We start from the raw sequence: 10,584 nt of genomic DNA on the forward strand, positions 1-10,584 counted from the left end.
ATGGGTTATTTCCATCACAGTTTTTACTGCAGAAACCTGCTGGGCAGAAGAGTGCCTCTGTCCTCTTACTAACTTCTTAATAGTTTCCTCCTACTGGTCCCTGGACCCAGGTTCCTTCTGAAGCTGCCTACTCTCTCAGCATCATCCCCAGGACCTCCAGGCACCCCATCTTTGGGGGAGGGTGTACTGGGAACAATCAGGTCTTCAGTTCCTGACTGCCCAAGTGACCTAGCTTGGTGAGACTGGCCTGCACTTTGAGCCTAGCATTCCTGAGCGCTGAAGAAAGTGTTTTCGTATTAGCAGGGCTTCCTTAAAGGGTCTAGAGGTAAAAAAAAAAAAAAAAAAAAAAAAAAAAAATGTCACTGTCGGGAAGCCACTGGTTAGAACACGTTATCTTTTATGTTCTGTAGAACTATATTTCTGTCAAGGTTTCTCTGTGCAATCCTGGCTGTCCCTTCATTTTAATACTTAAAAGAGAAAAATAAAAAGATTGTATGGGGTTGGAATTGTGGCTCACATATATAATTCAAGTATTCCAGGCAGGTGCAGGAAGATCTGAAGCTGACCAGAAGCCTGAATTATTTTGCCTTATATTATATTTCACCGCACAAGTGTGTGTGTGTGCCTAAAAAAAAAAAAACAAAACACCAAGTTCCTTCATGTCAATTCTTTTTGAGATAAAGTCTCACTTTGTAGCCCAGGCTGACTCATACTTCTGACCCTGCTCCCTTACTCTCTGCCCCCTTACTCTCTGGGAAATTGGGTACATGTGCCATTCCCAAATGGTCTTTGAAATAACTTTTTCATATTTCAAATTGTCCCAACATCTCCCTCTGGGGAACAATTTCCCAATTCTAGAAAAATGCCTCTGTGTGCTAAGATACACATACCAAGCAACTGTGGTTGCCTTGTTTGTTTAGGGGAGAAATGATAAGGTAGATACCCATCCAAAGTGGAATGAAGAAACCTCTGGCATGTAAGTATAGGGAACTACCATATGGCTGCAAAAATGAACCAACTCCAACTCTGAATGCTGCGATACCAACTTGCCTGGCAAGATGCACCCACTAATAAAATAGTGGCTTCATGGGTATGGGCACAATGTGAGGCCTGCTCCATTGGAGGGATTTCATGACTGGTCTATAAACATGGTCAGAAGCCCACTACTGGGCAGATCCCAGGCCCTACGAAAAATGATAATTGTATCACTTAAGCATCATGTTGTCAAACTGCTTTCTAAATAATATGCCCACACCTATAGATCTGTGTTGCTCTCAATTTTGGTTAGACAAGCTTCTTTTTGCAATGGGTAACAGTTAATGCAGAAACCCCTAAGTCGTTAAGTGCCCAGTATTGGGAGTGTTGAGCTGTGAAAGAATCATCTACAACAACTTCCTCCCTCACATCGAAGGCTCAGAGAGCATCACAGAAAAGGCAGCAGAAAGATGAGTTGGTGGGTCGGGAGAAGCCATGGAATGCTAACTTCTGCGCATTGCACAGCGTTGCACACATCACTTCATAGGGGCTATGGTTACCGGCACTAGCGTGGTGCTTGGAACCAAAGGTGTTTCTGATTTTGGAGACTTTCAGGTTCTCAGATATGCACACAGACATTCACAGGCTGAACGTCCCTAATCCGAAATTCAAAACGCGCAAAAATCTGGAATGTTTTGAAAAGCATCTCAAATTCAGTTAAGAATTTAAAGTCGGATTTCAAAAGCCTTCCACAGGATTAAGGGCAGCGGCGAGGTACATGGCGCTAAGTGTGAACACCTTTGAGGACCTGAGTTCCATAAACATCGTAACAGATACACAGGACATGGGGTGGTTTCAGGTTATAAGTCAGGCTGGTTGGCTGACTCAGTGCTGGGAGCTACATAATAGAATGTGAAAACGAAGAGCAAACAGGAGCTCTCTGGGTCACCTGCTCCACATCCAAGTCAGGTTTACAATTACCGAGTTGTATCCAAGGCAGAATTTTGCTCACAGTTAAGAGCTTGGGGAACCAGATACTTCAATCTGATCCATAGGAGTAAATAGCAGGCTTGAACACAACTCTGCATGAAATTCGAATCCTGTGTTTTGGGAGGGGTGCTTGGATATTCAGTCGATTTCTTCCGTGATTCTTTTTGCTTTTATTTCTTCTTTTTCCTTCAAGCTTCCCCTTTCTTCTTTAGCTTTCAAAGTTAAGAGAAAGAAAACACAAAGATTGATATACTTTCCCGCAGCTAAACTTGAGTGAGCCACGTATTTGGCAGCAGACCCCACAAAGAGTTCCTAATAAGCCAGAGTGCTCAGCACAGAGCAGAGAGTGAGGATGCGTCAGAGGATATGTCCGGGGGACACCTGGGACCCTGTAGTGCCATCCTTTGTTACCTTCCCCATAACTCCCTGTTTGTCCCCCACCCACTTCTCTCTCCCACATCTCCCCAATATTCAAGGTTGGAGCAGAAGGCAGCCTGATTTCATCCCTCTCTTGGGGAGTCTGGAGGTTTTGACCTCACCAGCTGCTCTGCCAGCAGGATGATGTGCAGTTGAACATCCTGCAGCAAGTGACTCATCTGTTTCTCCTCAAGGCAGCAGCAATGGGACCGCAGCATTGTGGACAGGTTTGAAGCACACTGACAGGTATGGGTCTCAGCAGACTAAGGGCACAAGAAGAAGGTCATTGCACCATGACAGAGGAGGAAGCTGGGGGCAGGGGCCTCCAGAGCAGACACTGAGCCCCAAACCAAGGACCTCTGAGGACCTATTCAATGCAGACTACTCACCCACAATCCTCATCAGCCAGAATATTGGCCTTCCTTCATTGTTCCAAAACACCAAGTATCTTCACAGCCTGGGCCATGCGTAGAGCCAGCAGGCTTTCATTGTGGAATGAACTTCCTGCAATGCCTACAGATTCCTACTCGGTCTTCCCACCAGTGCTTCTCAAACCCAGTGGACCTGTCAATTTCACAGGACCTCAGTGCAAAGCAAATTGCAATGTAGTGTGTCCACATGGAGTTTAAGCTTCTGTATTACTGATGAAGACCCAGAGTTTATTGGTCATCTAGAAGCTTCTCTGTGTTAGTAGCATAGCTGGGCATGGCACAGCAACACTTAGGAAGGTGCCAGGAGATGCCGTGGTCTAACTTCACAGTGTCTGCTTTTTCATGGTTGTATGAAGTAGCCATCAGATTTATCTGGCTAAAATGGAATCTCTACAGGGCAAGGGCTTGCTTCAACCATGTCTTTCATGCTTGTATTACCAGTGTACAGGGCCAGGCACCTGGTAAATGCTCACTGACTACCTGCTGAATGAGTGAGCCAATGGCATGAAGGGCTGGATGAGATAGATGGACAATCTGTTCTTGGCCTGGAAACTGCCATTCTTCCCCTTCCTGAATGGGACATGGGAAACATTTCACAACCTACCATCAGCCCTGAGTTTTACTGGAGACACTAGCCCTATGTATTGAACCACCTTGCAAAAGTACAATGTTCATGGTTATTGTACCTCAAGAGTGGTAGGAGCTCTTAGGAGCATGAGGTTTTCCTTTATGCAATGGTAGCGTCTTCTAAATTTAACACAAAGCCAGGGCATCGCTGCTGTAATTACAAAGTAATTTCAAAGCTCATTTGAGCAAATTCTTTTCTCTCAATGATCACATTTTTTTCTTTTTTTGCCCCTTTGCAGATGGTGAACCCACAGTGTGGTCACCGTCTGTTTCTGCCACTCACTTTACTCAACTTTCCATCATTGTGACCAAAATGCTCAGGACAAGGCATCTTAAAGGAAGAGAGTGTGTGTTTGACTCATGATTTCTGTCCACGGTCAGTTAGTCCTGTTGCTTTGGGCCTATGGAGAGGCCACATATCAAGGTAGAAGCACAAGGCGAAGATCTGCTCACTTTGGCAGCCAAAAGGGAACGAAAGGGGTTGAGGATCCCAGGACCCCGTCGGGAGCTTGACTCCAATGACCTAACTCCCACCAGGTTCCACCCCTTAAAAGTTCTATCACTTCCTAGTAATGCCACAACGTGGTGGCCAAACATTTAGTATATGGGACTTGGGGGACACTTAAGATCCAAACCATGAATGCCACAAAGTGAGGATGGGCTTCAAGTGACCTCAGTCCCGAGCATTCAGGATTCTGTCTTTGAATCTGTATTTGCTGTTCCATCTCAGCCTCACCACTCACAAGATGAGGCAATCCCAGGGCCTTTCTTGACTCTCTTATATCTACCTCTCACACCAACCCTCACACTGTCCCGTCTGCCCCTTTCCTGAGGATGGTAGTAGCTACGCATGGCTTAGCGTTTTGGCTGCCTTAGAGGTGTTAACATAACTTTAATAGATTGTTTTTATTTTGAGACTTTTATTTATGTATGGTACAATAAAGCAAATACAAAATTATGGTTGACCAGATGTGGTGGTGAACACTTTTGATTTCAACATTCAGGAGACAGAAGCAAGAGGATCTATGTGAGTTCCAGGCCAGCCTGATAATAAGTTCCAGGCCAGCCAGAGCTACATAATAAGACCTTATTTTTTTTTTAAATGTGGCCAAGAAAAATCAAATTTTTCTGTGAAAAGTAAATATAAAATCAAAGACGTAAAGTTCCCATGATTGCAATCTGAATTGGAGGCATTAGTATGAGGCAGATCCCCACTGTACTCTGAGAAAATGTGTTTTATTAGGAGCCCTTCCCATGCCCCATGTTTTGTTTTTTTGTTTTTTTTAAAGGTTTTTATTTATTATGTATACAGTGTTCTGTCTGCATATATGCCTACTCGCCAGAGAAGGCACCAGATCTCATTACAGATGGTTGTGAGCCACCATGTGGTTGCTGGGAATTGAACTCAGGACCTCAGGAAGAGCAGTCAGTGCTCTTAACCTCTGAGCCATCTCTCCAGCCCCCCATGTTTTGTTTTTTATCAACTTGATACAATCTAGAGTCGTCTGGGGAGAGGGAGCATCAATTGTGATTGGGCTGTGGGCAAGTCTGTGAGTCTTTTTCTTGATTAAGGGTTGATGGGCAAGGGCCCAGCCCACTGTGTGTGGTACCACCCCTGGACTGGAATGGGTAAGGAAGACAGGCTGGGCCAGCCATGAGGAACAAATCAGTAAACAACATTCTTCCCTGCCTCAACTTCATTTCCTGCTCTGGTTTCTTTTCATGGTGGATCACACCTATGAGCTGACATCAGCTCCTCCCCAAGTTGCCTTTGGGCATCGTGTTTATCATGGCAACCGAAAGAAAGCTAAGACATATTCAGTGATGCTCAGATTCCTTCAACCAAATGGCACAGCATGAGCACAGAAATATGCAATCTTCCTATATTAGTTAAATCATGTCTAGATGATACAATATAAGGTTGTTTAAATAAATATATATACTAAATTACAAAAAAGTTTGTAAATATTCAAAATAAATCTTTCTTTTTCTCTGTGGTTGGTTGAATCTATGGATATGGAGGTCTGGCTGTATTATCTGGCTTTGTCCATTGTGAGAATTTGTAAACAAATCCTCACATTTGAACACTGAGATTCCTTCAATCCAAAGAAAACTCAAGATCATGTGAAACTAGCCAGACCTGGTAGCTCAAGCCAATAATCCCAGTTACTCAGGAGACTCAGGCAGGAAGGTTGGAAGAAGTCCAAGGCCTCTCTGAGTTGGAGTGAGTTCAATACCAATACGGACAACTTTGAAAGACCCTTTGTCAATGCAGAAAGTAAACAAAAAATTGGTAATATAAAGTTCAAAAATAAAATTTTTGATTGGCAAGCAAGAGGCCCAAAGTCCAAGATTGTGAGATTATTTGTAGCCATGAGTGACCCCATTGAAAAGGGCTGCTTGGCGTTTTGCACTTTCCCTAATACTTAGCCTGTGAAATCATTGAGCAAACAGTATCATGCAGTGTTGGCACCCCTCCCCCACCATCTCTATCCTTTTCCTCACTGGCAGGAGCACATGAGTGTTATCTTTGGGGTTCATGTTTCTTAGCTGGTGGAAGCATCTACTTGACCCACTTTCCATGGGCTGCCTGAGCTTGTTGTGAGCAGGTGAGCCAGTGAGTCTGTTTGTGGAAACTGTAAGGAAAACAAGGAAAGTCTAAGGGTCAAGTTGGAAATGTTTATGGGTCAACACTGTGACTGGAGACAGGGACGTCATGCTGCTTCATCATAGTGATACTGGCCTGTGTTTTGTGCGGTTAGATAAGTTCAGATATCACCCTTCCTACTAGGATTCAGCATTTCCTTATAGAGCCAAAGTCCCCAAGCCTGAATGCCATTTTTACCTGTTTGAGCTAACGCAATGCCTCATTAAACAGCAAAATTATTATAAAACAAGTAATATGACTTTAAAATGTTTACCACATAAGTTGACAGGGGTATAGAGTAGAGTCAATGATATATAAACATAATACAGGTGTGTTTGATTCCCCCAGAGGATTTACAATAACTTGATCACACTGATGTATAACAAAACGTGCATAAATTTTGGATTTGAGGCTTAGGAAAATGTAGAAAAATAAGGAGCTGAGGCAAACTGAAACACGGGTAGGTAATCCACAGAAGTTTACTTGATCACTGTGGGTGTGCAGTGGCTTCCCCCCCGTGGCTTCCTGTGTCAGAAGTAAATTCTAGAACCTCCACCTGGTTTCCAGACTTCTGCATTCTGTCACCCCTGTCTTCCATCCCATTTCCAGACACTTTCACACCTCCGGTGGTCCATTCTTCTATAGATATAGACAGCCAAGGTTCAGCAGCCACTCCAGGATGCTACTGTTCCCCAGGTCCTCAAATGCCTCCTCTCTCACTGCAGTTGAAGTCTAGCACCTCTTCAGAATGTCACCCGTGAGTGCCCCCCAGGATGGGTACGCTCTTGCATGTCACTTCTTTGTACTGTGTGACCTTGTCTGGTTTCTGCTGTTGCAGCTATATTTCTGAGACTTGGTACTTTATAAAGATCAAAAGATTATTTATTATAACTGAGGAGTCTGGAAGTTCAACTGGCAAGTGCTTTGGACCACTGGGAAATTATTTTTAATATAAATAGAATATTAGATGAATTTTATAATTTGTGTTTACCTTCCTAAGCATACTTCTTGTGCTTTGTAATATAAGCGTCCTTTTTGGTTTTATATCCTGAAGAATTTAAATTATGCTTGAAAAGAACTGCCTTTAAACTACTCTGCAATAGCTATACATATAAGCACAATACATGGAGACAGACAGGTAGTAAATTTATGAAAGAAATAGAGCAAAATATTAAAAACTGTCAAACCTAAGAGAATCAGTCCAGATTTTTGTAAGACTTCTCCCATCCTCTCAACTTTTCTGACTAAATAAAAATTTTCACAAGAAAAAGCTGGAGAGGGAAAACAACATTCTTCTGCTTCCTACAATATCCAGATAACCTAAACATGGCTTCAAACCGGTGCATTATACATCAAAAGAAACAGAAGAACAAAGGAAAGCTTTCTAGCTTCCCAGCCTGTATTTCTCCTGATATTCTCATGGGTCATGTCTGATGGATTCCAGAGTGCGAGGATCTGCTCTATGGCCCTCTGTGAACACCTCTGTGAGCACAGGCAGGATGATCACCTCTATCCAGATGCCCTGATGAACCCCTTGGACCAGTGCTAGAATCTGCCTTTCTCCTACTGCTGCTAAGAAAATAAATAAGAAAGGCTTGGGTTCTGTAAACTCAGGAGTGGCCTGAGCTGTAGTGGAGGCCATTAAAATTATTCTCAAGCTCGTGGCTATTCATAGATTCAAGGGTCAAGGAAGGAGATCAACATTGTCTTGTAAGTAAATCAAGTCCACAGAGTCATGAACTTGCAATGTAATTTCACAGAGGACCCATGCAGCATGCGAGACAGCCTTGGAGTGTTCACACAGTGTGTTAATAACTACACGGAGTCTTTACAGAATGTGAGAGACAGCTTCACAGAGTGTTTATGGATTATGGGAGACAATTTCCTAGCACATCCATGGAGCACGGATGACAACATCCTGGAGTTATTCAAAAGGTAAAAATGATGCGGCTACTGTATTTACAGTTTCCTCATTCCTGGGAAGGCAAAGTTTAAGGCATACCAATCTTATCAAAAGGCCCAAGAGCCTTTAGCAAATTGGGTCTAGAATATTGCTTTTCATACCTAAACCCCCAAGGAGACATTCAACTACGCATTCATGGAATCTTTTCTCATGGCCACTGAAAAAGCTGGTTACAGTCTTTGGACTGTAGTGAGTATCCATTGTAGAATAATGCCGGCTGGGGCAGCAATAGTGTTCTGAGTGCATTAGTGTGTCATATGGCATGGGTGTCTTAGTTTTTTTTCTGCTCCTATGGTAAAAATGGCATGACAAAAAACAACTTACAGAAGAGTTTATTTTTTCTGTATTCTTTCTTTCTTTCTTATTAATTTTTATTGAGCTCTACATTTTTCTCTGTTCCCCTCCCTGCCTCTCCCCTCCCCTTCAACCCTCTCCCAAGGTCCCCACGCTCCCAATTTACTCAGGAGATCTTGTCTTTTTCTACTTCCCAGAAAGAGTTTATTTTAGGCTTACGCTTCCAGAGGGCCAAGAGTCTATCCCTTCAGGGAGGTGTGGCAGCAAGTGGCAGGCATGGTAGCCGGAGCAAGAAGCTGAAATCACATCTTCAACCATAAGCAGGGAGACCAAACTGGAAGTAGGGTGAGGCAAAAAACTCTCAGCCTGCCCCAGTGACATACTTCCTCCAGCAAAGGTCCTTAGCATTCTCAAACAGCAGCCAGCAGGGGACCAAGTATTCAAACACCTGAGGCTGTGGGGAACACTTCTCATTGAGACCATAATGGGTCAACTTCTTTTCCTGTGAGGGAACGAAGGACGACAGAGGTTCGTTAGGAGTATTTGTCATGTTGCTTGCTTTTTTGGTAGCTGCTTATATGTGTATGCCCCATGTCATGTTGTCTGTATGCAGTTTTATGGGTAAAGATCTGGCCTCCATACTGCATAACGGAGGTCACAGGCTAAGATTTTTTAAATATGTAAATAAATATTTAATGAGGAGAAACCACTGAACACCTAATTTTAATCAATGACTTAAAAAAAAAAAACTAGGAATAACAAGGGCACTCATTCCCTCCTTATTAATAAAAGTTTAACTGCTGTCGGGTGATGGTGGTGGCCATTAATCCCAGCACTCAGGAGACAGAGGCAGGTGGATCTTTGTGAGTTCAAGGCCAGCCTGATCTACAAAGTGAGTTCCAGGACAGCTAGGACTACACAGAGAAACCCTGTCTCAAAAACAAAACAAAAACAAAAAAAAAAACAAGACAACAACAAGAACAAAAAACTTAATTACTTATAATGCTTATAAGTATGAGCGAGTAATGTGGGTATGTGCATACATGTGTACATGTATATACATGTGTGCAAGCGTGTGTGCATATATGCAAGTGTATGTACAAGTGTGAATAATTATGCATGCGTTTGTATGCGTGCATAGGGGCATGTATGTGTATAAGTGTGAATATTTGTACATGTGTTCGCATGTGTGCATAGGTGCATGTGTGTGTGTGCATGCGAGTGTGAAAAGCCTGGGCTCTGTGGTATCTGTTGCCACCCGTCTCTTGCCCCACCACAAAATGTTCCGCCTAGAAAGTCAGTGTTAGTCCCGGTGGCCACAGTTTAGGAGCTAAGCAGCTGCAGACCGCTCTTTGTTAATAACCATTTTAAACTGGCATTGCCTTGGATTCTAATTACACTTCTTCTAGAACCCCACTCTAAGTTCAACATCAGCAAATTCCTGTGTGAGAGCAACTTAGATTGTCTCCTTGGCTCATCAGTGTCCTGCTTATGAACGGCACTCGAAACAAGCACTGCTTTGAAGAAATCCATAGGCCTTCCCGCCACACCAGAAGATGGTTTTATTTAAAATCAGTAGAAATAGCTGGTATATGGCCGTGTGGGCCTGTATTGGCAAACAACCGGGGCTCCGGGGCTCTCCGCGGTGTCTCACTCATAACCACACCTGTGTGTAGGTTAAGCTCTGTCTCGTCTTCAGAGGCCTTTATGTAATTTTATCCTTGATGATAATAGCTCTTGGCGATTAATTTTCCTCCACTTTCAGGGCAACATGTTCTAACATGTAGTCAGTATATTTCAATCAAGAGAAAATGGAATTATGGAGAGTGTTTGCAAATGAATTAATCTCCATGATTGGGAATCCCACACTTGAAGAAATGCAGTTCTTTTAAGAATATAACCGCACAGTTGCCCTGGTGCCTGCAAAAAACAGATTCCAAGATGCCTCAAGGAGCCCCAGTGTCTGGAAAATGACAGTTCTTCCCTAGAACCTGCACACAGATACCCATATCCTTTATCTTCATTCTTCTTATCTGATTTTTACAGGAATGGAACCCAGAACCTTGTGTATGCTACACAAATACTCTATCACTGAGATACATCCCCAGGCCTTTTCCATTTATCTTGGAACAGTCTTTGTTAAGTTGCCCAGGCCGGCTTTGATCTTTGATTAGTTGGTTGAATCGGGAATATGGAGCTGGTATATAGGGAGAATCAGCTGTCTGTACCTACTTCATTCC

Source organism: Chionomys nivalis, chromosome 13, assembly GCF_950005125.1.
Source record: "Chionomys nivalis chromosome 13, mChiNiv1.1, whole genome shotgun sequence".
Classification (NCBI taxonomy): domain Eukaryota; kingdom Metazoa; phylum Chordata; class Mammalia; order Rodentia; family Cricetidae; genus Chionomys; species Chionomys nivalis.